The sequence below is a fragment of the Schistocerca nitens genome, chromosome 1, assembly GCF_023898315.1.
Source record: "Schistocerca nitens isolate TAMUIC-IGC-003100 chromosome 1, iqSchNite1.1, whole genome shotgun sequence".
NCBI lineage: Eukaryota > Metazoa > Arthropoda > Insecta > Orthoptera > Acrididae > Schistocerca > Schistocerca nitens.
Window position 1 is genome coordinate 1017048491 of NC_064614.1, and position 21003 is coordinate 1017069493.

Here is a 21003-nt window from a genome sequence, read left to right on the forward strand (position 1 = left end):
TTAGAAGTGTAAACAGAGCCAAACACTCGGCGAAGTGGCCTTTCTGCCATACATTCCCAGATTGACTGACAGAATCGGCCGTATATTGCGCAAACATGGCGTAAAGACGATTTTCAAACCGACAAGGAAGATCAAAGAGTGTCTTAGATCGGCGAAGGAGAAAAGAGACCCACTTGCAATGTTGGGAATATACCGTATACCATCCACATGCGGAAAAGTTTATGTCGGAATGACTGGTCGATCAATTAACACCAGGATCAAAGAGCATAAGCGACATTGCAGGTTGGGGCAGGTGGAGAAAACGGCCGTGGCAGAGCACGCACTGAATGAGACCGACCACGTAATAAAATCCGCCGACACGGAAGTTCTGGCTGTAGAGAAGCACTATCACACGCGCTTGTTCAGATAAGCTGTAGAAATACAAAAACACGCGAACAGTTTGAACAAGAAAGAGGAAAGCTTTAAGGTAAACGGATCACGGCTTCCCGTACTGCAGCGAACGACCGTCGCAGGTAGCAAGAGGAGAACCGCACCGGAAATGACCGCGGAGAAGCCCTCGGACGTTGGCGCGCCAGGTACATATAGCCTGCGGCCGCGAGCTCTGCTCCAGTTCACCACCGGCAATGAAGGGTGAAGTTTTGACAATGCCAGCCACTCGTGCTGGCGAAACGTCAGAAAAATCATTAGATGAACGTCGGCTGAAGAACCCGAGACAAAAGCCAATAGGCAGTTTGTCAACAAGTGGCCACGAAAGCCTTAACAATTTTGGAAAATTATTATACTTCTAACCAAATAATTAATGTGCTAACAATGTCCATTGCTCACCGCTATTGAAGCAGTGGAACACGACATTTTTTTGCATGGTGGCGGGGAGGGGGAATCAGTGGAAGAATGTGTAATGAAGTGTAACGTAACACAATAAATAATGGCATTATTATGATCTAGCTGGTAAATGTAAATGTCATGTGGCTAGGGCCTCCCGTCGGTTAGACCGTTCGCCGGGGGCAGGTCTTTCGAGTTGACGCCACTTCGGCGACCTGCGCGTCGCTGGGGATGAAATGATGATGATTAGGAAACACAACACCCAGTCTCCGAGCGGAGAAAATATCCGACCCAGTCGGGAATCGAACCCGCGCCCTTAGGATTGACATTCTGTCGCGCTGACCACTCAGCTACCGGGAGCGGACATCTAGCTGGTTAAACAAGTAATTACCAGAGCAACAGAGGGTGAACTACTATAGCTCTTTCCGCTCACGAGAGAGACAGAACCGCTTTTTCTTTACGTTTTTATTGCTATAGTATGGAAATTAACTCCAGATTTGGGTCTCCATTCAAATCATTATCTATCCCGCCTCCTACAGATGTGTTAGTAGTTTGCAATGGGAAATAAGAAATATCCTGTGTGTTAAAATGGCGTCACTTGCAGATCATGTGAATTAAGAATAAATGAGCCGCATTCTGCGTGATCCGTGTGTGGTGTCACCGCCAGACACCACACTTGCTAGGTGGTAGCCTTTAAATCGGCCGCGGTCCGTTAGTATACGGCGGACCCGCGTGTCGCCACTGTCAGTGATAGCAGACCGAGCGCCACCACACGGCAGGTCTAGAGAGACGTCCTGGCACTCGCCCAGTTGTACAGCCGACGTTCATAGCAATGGTTCACTGACAAATACGCTCTCATTTGCCGAGACGATAGTTAGCATAGCCTTCAGCTACAATTGCTACGACCTAGCAAGGCGCCATAATCCTTTGCTATATATATTGTGGTTATAACATGTATCATCAAGAGCGATGTTCTACAATTGTGGATTAAAGTTAAGTATTCCAGAAGCTACGTACTTTTCTTTATAGCATTCATTACGTATCCTGTTCCAGACCTCACGCCAGCCTGCGTGAGTTTAAGCGCGTGCCTTTCGGCTTCCTCTCATTGTGTCTAGGCTGTCTTGTCTAGACACAACACCGTGAATGTAAAAAATAAGACAGTAAATTGGGACTTGCTGACATACAAGGGTTGTACACAGTCAGGACGGATGCATATACCAGATATGTTATTAAAACAGTATGAATATCACTCAAACTGCTGCCTGGGAGTTCTTTGCAAACCTGCAGAGATTTACAGTAATATTTATAACGAATGCGATATGAACATGTCAAAGGAGATGCTTAAGGTTTCAAATAAAAGTGTTTATCGTATTACAAGCGGTCAAAGCTCTTTATGATGTATAGAAAACATATCATAAACTAAATAACTACGTTTAAAATTAAAAAGAAACGGTTGAGTAACACGGAAATAAGCGCTGAGAACAAAGTTGCAAAAAGCGCATTCTCTTTGACGTTAATCAAAAGGCTATTCAATCAGAAAATGTATTTTACTTATAACACTAATGCAATGGAACAGATTTATTAACCTCAAAACGAATGCTACTGGTGAAGTTGTTAATTCAATGTGTGTTTATTGAATTTTCTGTTTCCATTTATTTATACTTAAGGGAAGAGCGGATTCTACTTTTTTAATCGTTATGTTTATTCACATGTTTGTTTTTCCTCCAAACAGATATTTGATCTTTCTACTGCATAAAACTGAATAATTGGCTGACTAGTGATGTAACTAACAGCTCACGTGGCTGCAAATATAAGGGTATTCCATACACTGCTCGCTTTAGTATTATTTTATCAGTTAGCAAAAGTGACGACCTATCATCAAATCTTGGCAGCTAACATGGCAGTTTTGACTTTGTACATCTTAAATAATCATCTTTATTGCCAGAATCATAAGTTATTTCTTCCTCGGTGTGTACGTCTCCCTGCTCCCTGTTATTTCACTAGGAAGTGTTAGCTGTAGGAGTCTATGCATTTCAAGATGGAGGAATATTAAGTATCCGAGACATTCAGTTTTATTTTTCTTGCCTTTATTTGCAATTGCTACCCCTTTTCCTCTATTTCTCACTATCCCACATCCTGGAAAGTGCCAGTCCAGGAGATTATGAGTGTACAAGCTGCTGTTACGTTACTCAAAGATGTTAAATATTTTCATTCTGATCTCGTTCAATAATCATACTTCAAATTTATTCAGCAGAATGCTTTATTTAGTTAAAACAGCCGTAAATTATCAGAGGGCAGCTCTCTACCTGGGAGTGGAGTATTGTAAATACTCCATATGCCTATCTGCATCATCATCATCATCTTCTTCTTCTTTTTATTTTCTTCTTCTTCTTCTTCTTACCTTCGTCTTTTTCCAGTCACATGTGGTCGATGTTTGCCTCAGACAGTTCCCCTCAAGTCCTCGAGTACACAATCTATCAATCTTCTTCTTCGCCTTCGTTTTCTTGCGCCATCATTCACTACCATATCGCGAACATAGGTTTCGTTGCTTCTCACGACATGTCCATACCGTTACAGTCTTCTCTCTTGAACCTTCTTCAACATCTGAGTCACTTACACGCTTCATCTTATTCTCTCGTTTCTGCTCCTATTGGCTCTGGTGACGCCACAAATTCTTCTTAGCTTTTTCATTTCAGCTACATCCATGATCTATGTGCCTACGTTGGTGCTCATATCTCTGCTGCCAGATACATGTGGCCTCCGCCTCTCACAAACTTTTTATCTGTCATAAAAAGTATGGTCAAATGTACCTAGAATCACAAAAAGTATGGTAAAATGTACTGAGAATCACAAGAAGTGTGGTCAAATGTACCGAGAATAGGTAGTGCAGTTACAGGGTCTTTCTCAGGACTGTCTTTTTCAGTGCACCAGTTTTTAATGAGGCACTAAGGAACGATTTGCTGGAACTCAACACCCTCTCACGCATTATCGCAATATCTATAGCCTTAGAGAACTTCAAAAGCACCTCATCTTTACTCAGTACTTTAGTATCCCACTTTCTTCCACTTTCTCGCTTGTTTGCAGTGTGACTATGTGCTATGATCTATTTTTACGTGTCTGAATGCAATATGAGTGTACTAATATTTTTGTGACCGAATGCGCGTCTTCCTTGTGACGTAATTTAGCTGCATTGTTTGAAATATGTTGCTAACTAGTGTGCTCGGTTATTTATTATTTCTATTTATTATGTTCCATTTTGCGTGAAAATGTAATTTTGAATCTTTCTAAATTACTTCTCCCGTATTTTAGAAGGAAGATAGTTAATGTTTTATTGTGTTCTGTTGACATATACCCCTTTACAAGTGGTAAGTTTATTTTATGGACTACCATCCGAAAACTAATTCGATCCAACTTCCCACATTAGTCTATCCCACGGAAACCTCTATTCTTCTCATAAATGCTGCACCTTACAATTACATCCATTTGAGCTTGCGCTAACTGAATTGAAACTTTGGCCTTCCTTTACAATTTTTACCTCCCCCCATTTCCTCCATCATCAAACTAGGAATTTCTTGATGCCTCAGGAAGCATCTACTCAATCGATCTCTTTTTTAAGTCAAACAGTGCTATCAGTTTATTTTGTCCCCTATTCGATTCAATACCTTCTCTTTCGTAATCCGCTTTATGCATTTTACCTTCAGCATTCTACTGTAGTACCACAATTGCAAAACTTACATTCTCTCCTTGTCTGAACTGCTTATCGTCTACGTTTCACTCTCATGCAAGGCGACACTCAACATATGCCCAGAAAATTTTTTTCTAAAATTTAAATTTAGATTCAATATGAACATATTTCTTTGTCTCAGAAATGCTCTTCTTGCTATTACCACTCCACATTTTATTTTCTCTCTACTTCGGCCATCTTCAGGCATTTTGCTGCGCACAAAAAACATATGCATTACTTTTTGGTGTCTCATTCCCTAACCTAAATCACTCAGCGCCGCCTGTTTGGATTCGACATTTCATCAACGGCTCTGGCTCTGAGCACTATGAGACTTAACATCTGAAGTCATCAGTCCCCTAACACTTAGAACTACTTAAACCCAACTAACATAAGGACATCACACACATCCATGCCCGAGGCAGGTTTCGAACCTGCGACCGTAGCGGTCGCGCGGTTCCAGACTGAAGCGCCTAGAACCGCTCGGCCACTCCGGCCGGCATTTCATCAACCTCACTTTAGTTTAGTTGATGTTCCTCGTGCAGTCTCTTTTCGAGACACTATCACTTTCGTTCAAGCGCTCTTCCAAGTCCTTTGCTTTCTGTGCAAAGGCACCGGCAAGCCTCAAAGGTTTCATTCTTTCTACATGAGCTTTAATTAAATTTCCAGATCTGTCCACTGCTTGTTCATTGTACAGATAGACTGACTCTGTGATAGGCTACAATTCTGTCTGACTTACTTATCTCTCATGCCCTTCGACGCTCTTATCTGTAGTCTGATTTCTGTGCAGGATGTAGAAAACCTTTCACTCCCTGCATTTCATCGCTGCCACTTTCAGAATTTCAAAGAGTGTATTCCAGTCAATATCGTAAAAACCTTTCCCTAGATCTACAATTGCTATGAACATAGATCTTGCCGTTCCTCAACCTACTGTATGTTCTAAGACAGGTTGTAGAGATCTCCCCAGGATCAGCTTCTACCAGTTATTTCACGCTTCTGTAATTAACTGTCGTCAATATTTCGCAACCCTGACTTATGAAACTGACGGGTCGGTACTGTTCACATGTGTGGACCTGTTGCGTTAGCAGCGCCATAATCTCGACCTTAATCAGTGAGATTCCACTGAATGTTGAATACATACACTCATGTTCAGAAAAAAAAAAAAAAAAAACAGAACACTTTCAGCGACTAGAGATAGTCTGCTCAAGTCACACTGATCCACTACCTTCGGTTTACAGCGACACCGAGAGCCACAGCACATTTAACCGGTAGGTGATGTTGCGCCACGATACCGATGTTGACGCTGAACCCACGGGGCGAAACGGTTCAAATGTTAATCATTTCTGCTCAACATACTGATGTACCTGTCCTGTGAATATGAGCGAGCAACCTGTAGTCGTTCAAGGTGTTCTGTTTTCTTCCCAACATGAGTGTAGTTAGGTGCGGGGTCAACTTCAAAGCGTGTTCCAGGCCTGCAGAATTTACTTTGCAGACACTCTGGAGGCGGCGTCGTCTCGCCGTGGGCGTGCCGCCACCTCCCCCTCCCCCTCCCCTCCCCTCCCCCCTCGCCGCCATAGTACCATCCGCTTCTCCGGCCGGCGGCGCTGCAGGAAATTGCCCTCTTCCCTCCCGTGCCTTCCTCGCCGCCTGCTCCTCTCCTTACAGTACTGGCGCATTCCCTGACAACAATTTGGTACCCGTTTGGAGCAAAATCTGCGCTAAGGGCAGGCGCCTCCGAGGCAACGGTGCTCCCATCCCGCGTGGAATGCAATTTCGGTGGATGAACAGTCGGAAAGGAACCGCAAGGATCCGGCACAATAAGCAGACCGCAGACTGACTTTGTACTAGAAAGAACAGTACTGTCCGCACTGTCCGTTCAAAATACTCCAGATGAAAACAGCTTCGAATTCACTCTCCCTTTTCCAGTTACACTGTCGTGCGCTGTCGGCTGTTTTCGCGTTTGATGAGGAAACCTGTGAGGATGCGTGAAGACAATAAGTCGCAAATACAGCCATAAAGAAAGATTACAGCCAAAAAGATCTCTAAATAGTGACCACTCCGAACCGACGTAGTGAACATGATAGCGAGGCTTTGCAACTACTCACTTAGCATTCGCCCGGTTATTGACTATTGTATTCGGCGGGACCTAAAGGCAAACTGAAAGGTAACACTACAGAACGTAAGCAGCTCTATTGCTGTTACTTAAAGTGTATCAGATATTACGAAGGGGCTTCAGAAATCAAGTTACATGTGTCGTCCCTCGCTTGCGCAACAATACTGCCCAGTGTCAGAATACATTATATATTCTAGGATCACTACAAACACAAATCTGCTGCGGTACAGACAACAAGCGCACCACGGTGTGCGAATAAAGTGGCGTGGCAGGTGGAAACATACTCCGATGTTGAAGTACGTGTGACAGTATGATTGTTATGGGCGAAACTTCTAAATTTCACACAGATTCACCGTGAAATTCTAGCAGCGTCGCGTCAAACCGCAGTGAAACGATATCAACAATTTTACCAAGGCTGCCGAAACTTGGATACTGCTGGTCGGGAAGGAACGCCATCGACATGGGCCACAGACGATAATATCTAGGATATCGAGGAACAGATTCTCAGCCACCTCCGTTTTTCCGACTATAAGAACGTTCACACAGCGGTTCTCGAATGGTTCTGTGACCAAGGAGCGGATTTCTGTCGTCGACGAATTGAATGACCGATAGAATTCTCCATCCGTTGCGTACAGAACTTCGTGGCTACGTTGAAAGAGTGTGTCAAGTACTGCACACTAGCATTAAATAAAAGTTACTCAGCCGTTAATAATAAATGGTAACGTAATTTTTAAAATCCTCTCGTACTTTCATTTGTACTAAGCATTCGGTATCATGTATCTCTACGCGTCATCTTTACATTCACGTTACTCAGAGCACAGCTGTAACAACGAAAATGTATTATCTTCTTTCTGCTCTGACTTTATTATCGTTTTGAACCCAAGCGACGCGGCTTTTGTCGACAAAATTCATACGGAGAGCCCATGTATTTGCCTTTCCACATTCACTATATATTCCCGAAGAATGTATTAAGAAAATTACGAAGTTAATTCAGACGATATTCGAGCTACAAAATATTGATACATAAAGCAAGAAATAAATTAGTTAACTACTTGCCGGAGCATAACTTCACAACAAAATGTAATTTCCATTGCATTTAGAATATTAAGCGAATTATTAAAGTTTTAAGGACACTGACTCGACACCAGTAATATAATTGTTTCTACTTACAAGTCGAACTGCTAATTAGTGGTTAACACCGAACACCGACTGTAGGCAGGGTCGTTGCTGATCCTCATTACCTTAGTCTGAAGTTGATCACGTTTTCTTACCTGTAAATGAAACAAACAATAAACATATAGGATGGTTAAGAGCAGGCAAGGCATCGAACAGGAGCACTGCTGTAAAACGAAAATAGATGATTATTAACCTTTTCACATATGGACAATACTTTGTAGCTTACACGATGATTCAAATTTCCTATTCCAATCTCCTGCCGTTTTAGAGGGTAATTAGTAGATACTGATAAGGAGGCAATGTCCGAAATGTATTGTTAGGATATAAAATAAGTTAGAAGATCGGACCATTTTCAAATATTCCTCTTCACGGTCACAAACACAATCTAAGAAGAGGGCACCGTCATCAGTTCCTGCTGGTTAAAATCACATACCGCTATAGTCTAAATACACCAAAGGCTGTCCGCTGATGTAGCTAAGTGGTCAGAGCAGATGGCTGCAACGTGGACGACCCGGGGCGTTCCACTCCCGATACTGCCGAGGATTTTTCCTTGGTGGGAACAATAGTACGGGATGCACTCCGACTCGTGACGCCTATTGAAGAGCTACTTAATAAGGAGCAGCGCAGCTCCAAGGTCTGTAAAATCCGGGAAACGGCTGACACAGCAGTGTGCTGACCACACGCTCCTTAACAGCGTATCTGCATTACGCCGTACGCCAGAGGACGACACGGTGGCCGGTCGACATGCCTTGGAATTTAAAAACTCTGGACGAGGAGAACACACGTACAACAAAGGCTGCGAGAAACTGGTAGGTTTTGCAACTTGGAAGGTTGACTGTGGTGCTCCACGGACGCTCCGTCACGACTTTGAAAAGGTTGTCCATCGCCACGTAGAAGAGAACCCAACGAAGAGAACTCGAAACACTGCCCACGCCATGGGGTTCCTATAGACATTTAGTTCGAGCTCCTTGTCTCCAATGAGAGCGTACCATGAAGCTGTAGATTGAAAAGTGATGTGGTCTTCAAACTTATTTTACATTCGAACGGTACATTTCTGGATATAAGTTCCTGGGCTCCATATCAATTTATTAAATCCTTCTGACAACCCCCAAAAGACTGTAATAGGAATTGTGACACATTCTATATAACAAGCTGTGTTTTCCTAGTACCGAGAAACAATAACGTACGTTGTGTTAGCAATTACAGTTTGTCTCATGTATGTACTCAAAAGTGTTTCCCGTAAAGTGCCTACTATTTGAATTTTAACTTATTCCTTTTTCTGCTTAAACTAGTCTGTTGGTGATATCTTTAGTCTTGAAGGTTTCTCCTCTCACTCACGAACGTCTTTTGTGACAGGTAGTCAGTTGTTAACTGTTTTAACTGTTGACGGCCTAATAATCCAGGAAATTCGGCTCGTAATAGGCACATATCAGTGGATTTGCTAGCGTTTCGTCCTTAACTATGAAACGTTTTTGCGAAGAAGCTACACAAGAATCCACTTATACACTCCTGGAAATGGAAAAAAGAACACATTGACACCGGTGTGTCAGACCCACCATACTTGCTCCGGACACTGCGAGAGAGCTGTACAAGCAATGATCACACGCACGGCACAGCGGACACACCAGGAACCGCGGTGTTGGCCGTCGAATGGCGCTAGCTGCGCAGCATTTCTGCACCGCCGCCGTCAGTGTCAGCCAGTTTGCCGTGGCATACGGAGCTCCATCGCAGTCTTTAACACTGGTAGCATGCCGCGACAGCGTGGACGTGAACCGTATGTGCAGTTGACGGACTTTGAGCGAGGGCGTATAGTGGGCATGCGGGAGGCCGGGTGGACGTACCGCCGAATTGCTCAACACGTGGGGCGTGAGGTCTCCACAGTACATCGATGTTGTCGCCAGTGGTCGGCGGAAGGTGCACGTGCCCGTCGACCTGGGACCGGACCGCAGCGACGCACGGATGCACGCCAACACCGCAGGATCCTACGCAGTGCCGTAGGGGACCGCACCGCCACTTCCCAGCAAATTAGGGACACTGTTGCTCCTGGGGTATCGGCGAGGACCATTCGCAACCGTCTCCATGAAGCTGGGCTACGGTCCCGCACACCGTTAGGCCGTCTTCCGCTCACGCCCCAACATCGTGCAGCCCGCCTCCAGTGGTGTCGCGACAGGCGTGAATGGAGGGACGAATGGAGACGTGTCGTCTTCAGCGATGAGAGTCGCTTCTGCCTTGGTGCCAATGATGGTCGTATGCGTGTTTGGCGCCGTGCAGGTGAGCGCCACAATCAGGACTGCATACGACCGAAGCACACAGGGCCAACACCCGGCATCATGGTGTGGGGAGCGATCTCCTACACTGGCCGTACACCACTGGTGATCGTCGAGGAGACACTGAATAGTGCACGGTACATCCAAACCGTCATCGAACCCATCGTTCTACCATTCCTAGACCGGCAAGGGAACTTGCTGTTCCAACAGGACAATGCACGTCCGCATGTATCCCGTGCCACCCAACGTGCTCTAGAAGGTGTAAGTCAACTACCCTGGCCAGCAAGATCTCCGGATCTGTCCCCCATTGAGCATGTTTGGGACTGGATGAAGCGTCGTCTCACGCGGTCTGCACGTCCAGCACGAACGCTGGTCCAACTGAGGCGCCAGGTGGAAATGGCATGGCAAGCCGTTCCACAGGACTACATCCAGCATCTCTACGATCGTCTCCATGGGAGAATAGCAGCCTGCATTGCTGCGAAAGGTGGATATACACTATACTAGTGCCGACATTGTGCATGCTCTGTTGCCTGTGTCTATGTGCCTGTGGTTCTGTCAGTGTGATCATGTGATGTATCTGACCCCAGGAATGTGTCAATAAAGTTTCCCCTTCCTGGGACAATGAATTCACGGTGTTCTTATTTCAATTCCCAGGAGTGTATTTTAGACTGGCATACACAACAAGTGTGTAATTTCTGCGTTGATTGAAACTATATTTTCTAGTTCCAGCTGAGCTGATTACACCATTTTTGTGCACTGTTATCATTTTTGTGTATTGTGTTTTAGCACTAACTGATCCATATCGCATGTGTGTTCCGAGCAAACATCTTCAGCGTGGTCACTCACGACGAGTAGTTGCTCAAAATATTATGCTGAACGTAGAATGTATAAAGTGATGTAATACCACGTCAATAAGCGCCCACACCGTCATCTGCATCTGCAAATACAGAGTGTTAGGTGGATATTTCTATCCATGACTGAGGGCAGTGCACCGAACAACAGTGCAGCAGTATTTACTTCATCTGCCGACCGAGCGAGGTGGTGCAGTGGCTAGCACACTGGACTCGCATTCCGGAGGACGACGGTTCAATCCCGCGTCCGACCATACTGATTTAGGTTTTCCGTGATTTCCCTAAATCGCTCCAGGTAAATGCCGGAATGGTTCCTTTGAAAGGCCACGGCCGACTTCCTTCCCCGTCCTTCCCTAATCCGATGAGACCGATGACCTCGCTCTCTGGTCTCCTCCCCCAAACAACCCAATCCAACTTCATCTTCTGACTAATAATTATGGCTATTACGAGTAGTATGTTTTTGGGTTTGTTAGTAACTCAAAGACACGTGGCACAAGCAAGCCATCAATACGAGGTGTGGCTAGAAAAAAACCGGACTAGTACTGGTGAAACAATAAAACCAATGCAATAATGCTGAAAGTCGCGTGGCCTGTCACGTGACTCTCGCTCCGCCTACTGCTCGAGTTTCATCTGCCTCCTGCACTCAGTCTGCCCGTGGCGTCTGTTTTAAGTAGTTGACGTTTTGTCTGTGCGTCGGAAAATGTTGAGTGTACAGAAAGAACAGCGTGTTAACATCAAATTTTGTTTCAAACTAGGAAAATCTGCAAGTGAAACGTTTGTAATGTTACAACAAGTGTACGGCGATGATTGTTTATCGCGAACACAAGTGTTTGAGTGGTTTAAACGATTTAAAGATGGCCGCGAAGACACCAGTGATGACACTCGCACTGGCAGACCAGTGTCAGCAAAAACTGAAGCAAACATTGAAAAAATCGGTAAACTTGTTCGACAAGATCGCCGTTTAACAATCAGAGCAGTGTCTGAGTTAACAGGAGTTGACAAGGAAAGTGTTAAGCAGATTCTTCATGAAAGTTTCAACATGAACAAAGTGTGTTCAAAAATGGTTCCAAAGTGTCTCACAATTGAACAGAAGGAACGCCGAAGAATGATTTGTTCTGACGTCCTGGAAAACATTGAAAGTGATCCCACCTTCTTACAAAATGTTATTACTTGCGATGAATCGTGGTTTTTTACTTACGATCCCGAAACTAAACGCCAATCGATGCATTGGAAAACTCCTGGTTCTCCACGACAAAAAAAAGCACGAATGACAAAATCGAAATTCAAGGCAATGATGATTTTTTTTTTGACATCAAAGGGATTGTGCACATTGATTGGGTACCAGAGGGACAAACAGTGAATCAGCATTACTACATTAGCGTCCTGGCTACCCTACGTGAGCGAGTACGGAGAAAACGGAACGATTTGTGGAGAAAAAAGTCATGGATCCTTCACCAAGACAATGCCCCAGCTCACAGTGCGTTGTCAGTGAAGACGTTTTTGGCAAAACACAACATTCCCATCTTAGATCATCCACCCTACTCACCTGATTTGGCCCCCTGTGACTTTTTTCTTTTCCCTAAAGTCAAGTCAGCTTTGAAAGGAACTAGATTTGAGACTGTTGAAGCAGTAAAAGAAAAAGCGACGGAAGTAATGTATGGACTTACCGAAAATGATCTGCAGCATTGCTGTGAACAGTGGAAAATTCGTATGGAGCGGTGTAGAGACCGAGGAGGAGAGTACATTGAAGGAGATAACATGAAATTGTAAATAATTGTAAATAAATGTTTTTTCCAGCATCAGTCCGGTTTTTTTCTAGTCGAACCTCGTATTGCGCAGCAGATGATGTGTTGTTGTGTGGATGCATGAACGCAAAACAAATAGTCTATACTTTCATGCACAGTCCACTTTGCGGCACAGTTACGATCGTGCAGGAAATTCCATGTAGTAAATTACTCGTATGTGACGTGTTTGTATTAAGATGTACAGGAAAAACAAGTAACCTTCAACCGCGTGGCTACTCCGAGTGGCCAGTGACCACAATATCTCTAAGTAAACCCCTAACAGCCTGCACAGTCTGCAAGGCACTACACAACGCATGGCGGAGCGTATATCTGAAAAATACCAATGATTTTCTGTCCTACTCCATTCTCATATTTGATGAGGACAAAACGACTTACACGCCCCTGGAGATGTCCTAATCTCTCTTACCTAATTTTCATGATTTCTAAGCTGGCACCACAATAGTTCCACAGTCTTCTTGGAGTAAAGGTTCTCTGAATTTATCCAACGGGGTTTCGGGAGAACTACGTCGTCTTTCCTACAGAGATTCCCATTTAAGTTCTCTAAGCATTTTTGTTATACTTCCGAAGGGGTTATACGGCCTACTACGATCCTAGCAGTGCGACCTTGAGTTCGTTCGAAGTCTGCTGTCATGTGAGGTGTCTCGTCCCGATACTAGCCGTGATGCTGTTCTCCGCCGACGTCGCACTCCCTCACTTAATGTAATGTGGATATTTGAATGCCTTTCTGTCTGGAATAACCCACAGCGTGCGCCGATGTATTCTGGGTATGGTAATACTCCGTATTCTTTCTTCAGATGTACTATAAATTAATTGATTTTCTTCAAACGGCTTGTTTAGTTGGTATAAATGACAGTGTTATTCGACGGGACCATGACTCACACGAAAATTTCTTAGTAATTAGTTTGTCTTTCTTAATGGGAAATGAATTCCAATTTCTGATTATTTGCAGCAGGAGAGTTTAGTTCGCCTAGCTGAGCAGAGACTGTCTGTTAAATTTCGAATAATAACTTTCTCAATAATAACTTGAAACCAGCCTTCTATAATTAGCAAAGATTAAGACTGAAGTCTTTCCTTCAGTCACATATTTCAGTCATAGGCTTCTCGTTATTAATCCGTAATAACTGAAATTGAAGTAATTTCTGTCATGCTCATTGGCACAAAAATTCTACGTTATTCGATAGCAGTAGTTATCACGCATTTAAAACAACACTCATATTATATACAATACAATGGAATAACATACAGTGATCGTTACAAGCTCATGACTTTTAGTGAACTGATACATTAACATTGATTCATGTAATACATCAGCTTCTTAATAATGCACACATAAGATGCTTACAGTGATGTGACGGTGTTCTCGTCGTCGCGGATCGTCGGCGCTCTTGTGATTAGTGACCCGCACTGCCGACTGCTGCATTGCTGGAACCCATCGGCAGGTACGCGAAGAATCGCCCGCCTGCTTAGAGTATAATCCGGAACACTGCATGTGATCGACAGATACAGTAATACATACGAACGCGGCTCAGGCAGTGGATCAGTCCAACTTCGAGCCTGTATTTCACGTAAGTATGCGATTCTCATGGCATGTACACCGTCCACTCACTAACGTGACCACCTGTCAAAAGCCTGATTAACCGCCTTTTGGAGCGTGAACTGCTGCGAGACGTGCAGGAAGAAAGTCAGTGAGGTTCTAGAAGTAGCCGATTGGGACGTGGAGCCATGCCCACTCTAGTTCCTAGGTCAGGTGCGCTAGGTTTGTCAGTGGTGTGTGGATCAATAGCGCGAACAGCCCTGTCTAGGAGGTCTCACAGATTCCAGATTCAGTTTAAATTTGGGGAGTTTGGTGGCCATGGGATTATAGTAAACTATTCCTAGAGTTCTTCGAACCACGGTCATACACTGCGACCTGTATGACCCGTTGCATTGTCCTGCTGGTAGATTCTTTGGTGAAGAGGAAACATGCAAGTAGGGATGGACATGGTCCCAAAGGATAGATGTATGCTCGTTTTGATTACTTGTGCTTTCCAGGATGATGGGAAACCCCAGAGAATGCCACGAAAACATTCCCCAGATCATAATGCTCCCTCCTGTGTTTGCTTTCATACATTTCACGTCGTACCGCCAGTGGTCATCTGTCCAATGGAGCATAAACGTGATTCATGTGAAAAGCCGTCAGTCGCCACTCAGTGGTGAGGAAATTCTAGCCCTCGTCTCCGATGAACAGCAGTTCGATGAACCAGGCCCACAGACCTAATCAGCAACGTTGGCAGAACCGTCGTTGACGAGGCACTCTTGGTACTCTGCTTGATTCATCTGGGCAGTTAAGTTACTCAACTGTTGCAGTTATATTCGCCCATGCACATCTCTCCAGCCGTCATTCATCCTCGTCATGTGTGACCCAAGGTGCATTACAGTTCCCACGGCGCCGGGCTTAGAGAGAGCCATTTTGCATGCATGCTACTTATTAACCACAGCGGCTCGCGCACATTTTGCAAACTTAACCGTTTCTGGGATGCTTCCTCACTTGGGCCAAATGCCAATGATCATGCTCTTTCGGACGTCAGACAAATCGCTCCGTTTCCATATTGCGACAACGACTGCGCTGTGATCTGCACCCCCCCCCCCACCCCCCCACCCCCCCCCACCACCCCCGCGCTTCCCCGACACGCTTTATATACCTTCCGCTGCTAGTGCTTCTACCTGCCGTCTGTGAGTGATTATTGCACGTTGATGTCGAACATAGGCGGTGGTCACATTAATGTGACTGGACCGTTTATGTGTAAAACGATTCCTATAACTGATTAACTTCGCCGTTGAGATTAAATTGAATAATAAACTGCTACAGTTCTCCAAGCATCAAAACATAAAGAATGGAAAATATTCGGCATTTCTAAGTCGATATGATATTTTAATACTTGTTTATTTGCCCTTCACCATCGGGTGACGTGCTAATGGTTATCATAAAATTGTACAGGGCGTGCTGGAAAGTAATATTCAGAAGTTCTTAGGGGAAAACTCTTAAAGCTTCTTAAATAAAACCTGCGTCATAAACATTCTACATCTTTATTCTTCATATTACATATCTGCAGCATTCTAGTGCTAGAGTGCTTCGAATTTTAGCATGTAACGTAGCGACATGTAACGTAACTATGTCGGTGGCTGAGAAACAACGTGATGTCATCGAGTTTCGTTTTCTAAGCGTTGTTCCACACATTGTGCACCTTCTCCTTCAGCATAATATTGCCTGCCCACACGAGCGCTGCGACATCTGCAACAATTAGACGCCTTGGGTTCACTGTCATCGATCACCCTCAACACAACCCGACTTGGAACCAGTTTCCAAAACTTAAAGAATTTGACTTTTATAGAGATGAACCGGTGCAATTAGAGGTAAGGTTGTGACTTCGTCAACAAAGTCAAATATTTCACAGTGGCGATATCAAGAAACTTTTTTCTATTTGGAAAACTCTGTTGTCACCAGCATGACTATATTGAGAAATAAATGTGTAGATATGAAGAATTAAGATGTATAATGTTAGTCAAGTTTGTTCTATTTAAAAAGTTTGAGTTTTCACATAAAAAATTCGGAGGCTTTACCTTTTATCAATCCCTCGTACAACGTCTTGGGAACTCAGCAAGTTATGGACTAATATGACTCATAACAGCGAACCACTACATTTTTCTCAACGAAAGATTCGGAGGAAGACGGAGAGGCTGACGTGCCCGGGTTGTTTATCTGTCACGATTCCCAGATTTAGCCCCAGTCCATCTTTCCGCTGAGTCAACAAGAAGTGCCTAATTTATGAGACGGCGATAGAGTCACGGGAAGAGCTGCTTGCGCAAAATACTCGCTTCGGCAGGAGAGACTCCACGATGAAGTGTTTGTGACGAACGGTGGATGCCACAGTCGGTCACCCTTCTAAACGTGCCACATAAAAAATGTAACAGAAACACGGATATCACAATAACTTGGCACCAGTATTTTAGAAACGTCTCATCTGCACTGAGTAACGTTTATGGATAGGGAAAAACAGCATTTTCCGAAAAAAAAACCACATTTACCTTCCTAGAAGAGGGAGACATTTCATTTACATGTGGCAAACGTCCTCGCAAAGGCATACCTGTGCCATGGGGCGCAACTCTGAGGCAGACGGGGCAAATCCTTATGGTGGAAGAATTTGACCATTCAGAGGTGGAGAGGTGATGACTTCAATTTTCTGGTCAACAGACTTTGCGCCAATGTCCTTGATTAAGTTACAGACCTCTCCATAGTGTCTCATTAAGTGAGAGCTTGTGACAGTGATGTTGATGATGATCCGACTGTCGCATAGGAACGGTTATTTCGGCGGTGGTACACAGTGGTCTGTACTGATAGACTTTTGTTGTCCATAAGTGTCGTACGTGCCGGTTGCTGTGGCCGAGCGGTTCCAGGCGCCTCAGTCCGGAACCACGCGGCTGCTACGGTCGCAGGTTCGAATCCTGCCTCGGGCATGGGTGTGAGTGATGTCCTTAGGTTAGTTAAGTTTAATTAGTTCTAAGTGAATGGGACTGATGACCTCAGATGTTAAGTCCCGTAGTGCTTAGAGCCAAGTGTCATACGTGTTCCGTGCATTACCGTACTCGCTGTTATTCACACCAATATTTGTAAGACAGAATCAGCACCAGCAGGGGCTGTCGTATCAGCATGAACATACTTTCGAAGGCATTGTATCAAGCTCTCTTGGCTCAACGATTCCGACCATGAATGATCCGAAATAACTGACTGCGTTTCCTTTCGCGTGCAATATCGAAACATGTGTTGAACATACGTTCAACAACTCCTTTAATCGGCTTCCAAGCGTGAATACCAGTAAAACAACTATTTATTTGGATTGGATTAAAAGTAGTGGCAATATTGCCGAAACATGAAGTATGTGCGCCATGTACCCTGCTCGCTGTCTGCAGTTAATAGCAAGTCAGTTTGAAGTAGTGCAGTGACCGGCGACGGCTGTGTATGAGTCATGAGTAGTGCGCATCGTCTGAAATTGCAAGATCCGGCCGCTGTGGCCGAGCGGTTCTAGGCGGTTCAGTCTGGAACCGCGCGACCGCTACGGTCGCAAGTTCGAACCCTGCTTCGGGCATGGATGTACGTGATGGCCTTAGTTTAGTTATGTTTAAATAGTTCTAAGTTCTAGGGGACTGATGACCTCAGATGTTAAATCCAATAGCGCACAGAGCCATTTGAACCATTTCAAATTGCAACAGGCCAAATGGCTCTGAGCACTATGCGACTTAACTTCTCAGGTCATCAATCGCCTAAATACTTAGAACTAATTAAACCTAACTAACCTAAGGACATCACACACACCCATGCCCGAGGCAGGATTCGAACCTGCGACCGTAACGGTCGCTCGGCTCCAGACTGTAGCGCCTAGAACCGCACGGCCACTCCGGCCGGCGCAAGAGGCCAGCTCAGGCACCCTAACAGTAGGTTTAGGAAACACGAACAACATGCGTGTATCAAGACTGCAGTGGCACATGGTCGAAGCGAACAACAACGTTTCCTTCAACCATCCTTCATGACAATACACGACGCCACCTGGCGTATCGCGTACGGGAGAATCTACGCACTTGGGTATGGGAGATACTGCAACACTCACCGTATTCAGTCGATATGAGACCAAGCGATTACTACCGGTTCGCTAAAATGAAGCTCTTCGAGCTTCAACACAACAAGAAACATCATTCGTGGCATAGGGCGGTCCTTGAGAGACATAGAGATGGAGGCACTGACGATGGACGACGCCTTCACTGTCTATGGAGAAGGTGATGGAAGTACTGCGCAATGAAAGTGAGGGCAAGTAATACAGTGAACGTCTGTGAATCAAGTCTGTTATGAATTATGACCGAGTTGTCACAACTTTTTACCCAACCACTGCTTGAATACTGTTCACCAGTGTGGGATCCGTACCAGATAGGGTTGACAGAAGAGATAGAGAAGATCCAACGGAGAGCATCGCGCTTCGTTACAGGATCATTTAGTAATCGCGAAAGCGTTACAGAGATGATAGATAAACTCCAGTGGAATACTCTGCAAGAGAGACGCTCAGCAGATCGGTACAGGCTTTTGTTGAAGTTTCGAGAACATACCTTCACTGAGGAGTCAAGCAGTATATTGCTCCCTCCTACGTACCGGGTGATCAAAAAGTCAGTATATATTTGAAAACGTAATAAACCACGGAATAATGTAGATAGAGAGGTACAAATTGACACACATGCTTGGAATGACATGGAGTTTTATTAGAACCACCCCATATTGCTAGACACGTGAAAGATCTCTTGCGCGCGTCGTTTGGTGATGATCGTGTGCTCAGCCGCCATTTTCGTCATGCTTGGCCTCCCAGGGCCCCAGACCACAGTCCGTGCGATTATTGGCTTTGGGGTTACCTGAAGTCGCAAGTGTATCGTGATCGACCGACATCTCTGGGGATGCTGAAAGACAACATCCGACGCCAATGCCTCACCATAACTCCGGACATGCTTTACAGTGCTGTTCGCAACATTATTCCTCGACTACAGCTATTGTTGAGGAATGATGGTGGACATATTGAGCATTTCCTGTAAAGAACATCATCTTTGCTTTGTCTTACTTTGTTATGCTAATTATTGCTATTCTGATCAGATGAAGCGCCATCTGTCGGACATTTTTTAACGTTTGTATTTTTTTGGTTCTAACAACACCCCATGTCATTCCAAGCATGTGTGTCAATTTGTACCTCTCTATCTACATTATTCCGTGATTTATTCAGTTTTCAAATGTATACTGACTTTTTGATCACCCGGTATATCTCGCGAAGAGACCATGAGGATATAATCAGAGAGATTAGAGCCCACACAGAGGCATACCGACAATCTTTCTTTGCACGAACAATACGAGACTGGAATAGAAGTGAGAACCGATAGAGGTAGTCAAGGCACCCTCGGCCACACACCGTCAGGTGGTTTGCGGAGTATGGATGTAGATGTAGATGTAGAACCCTTATATTTCCCGTTACTCAAAGTTACAGAGTTGGGCGGGTGGAGGGGGGGGGGAGGTGGAATGAGGATTTCTTGGTCATCTGGTCTCTCATGAAAAGCTAGGAGTTTTCTACGTAAAACATGGTGGAGTCCTGAGACATGTGTGGCAGTGAAATACATTATGCCCGTGCCGGTGACAGTAATCCGACCAGTGTCATTGCTGCTTTCGGCGTATAAAATATGCGCCAGCGATAAGGCGCACTCCAGAGCTCGGTGCACAAAGCTGACGCGCAATCCACGGCGGCCAGATTCCATCGTGTTTACAATCCGCTCCATGCCGGCTGCCTGACACAGCAGCAGCAAGAGAGGCAGGGTGAGGATGGTGGCGATGGGGTTGGCGGGGTATGGTAGGATGGGGCACAGGGGTAGGGGCAGGAGAGGGGGGGAACTCGCTCGCTGTGCTACATCCGCTACACTGCCCACTAGCCGTCAGTTAAAAAACACCGAGAGTGAGAGCGGGCCTCTGACGTGGAAGGAGAACCCTGCCTGCCAGATTATTTTCGCTTGCAGCAACTGGAGGGAAAAAAACGATGCGAAAGGAGTAAATATTTACCCTTTATTCGGTTTCTGTGTTTACGTCGAATGTAGCCAGTGCTTGGGCACTGGGGTTAATAAACAAGTTTCCGTGAGGAAGTTTACGCCGGGTGCGAAGCGAATTTTGTATTTTTGCGCCTGCGTTTCTGCAGTGGTATAGTTTTCCATAACTTTGCTTCCAAGTATCATATTATGTAGTCCGCACTAGGTCCCTTTGTTGTGTATCAGATGAATTTATTGCAGTATCTCTTCCTGTTCTAGGTACAAGAAAACAGTCAGTAACTGGATGCTTCCACAGGCTATAAAGTACACAGTCTAGTCACATCAATGTGACCACCATTCAAAATCTTGAATAATCGCTTTTTGCAACGCTGACGTGCTGGAAGAGTGTCAGTGAGGCTCCGGAAGGTACCAAGAGAGATGTGGAGGCAAGCTGACTCCACTTCCATGGCTAGCTGCGTTAAGTTTTTCGGTTAAGGATCCATAGCACAGCCGGCCGGAATTGCCGAGCGGTTCTAGGCACTACAGTCTGGATCCGCGCGACCGCTACGGTCGCAGGTTCGAATCCTACCTCGGGCATGGATGTGTGTGATGGCCTTAGGTTAGTTAGGTTTAAGTAGTTCTAAGTTCTAGAGGACTGATGACCTCAGAATTT

At 45.0% G+C, this 21003-nt stretch overlaps 1 long non-coding RNA gene across 1 annotated transcript in view; it reads right to left on the reverse strand.

Annotated features, from left to right (window-relative positions):
• LOC126196224 (uncharacterized) overlaps positions 1 to 21003 on the reverse strand; it is a 571732-nt gene that overhangs the window by 200167 nt on the left and 350562 nt on the right. The gene's annotated exons all lie outside the window — the stretch shown is intronic.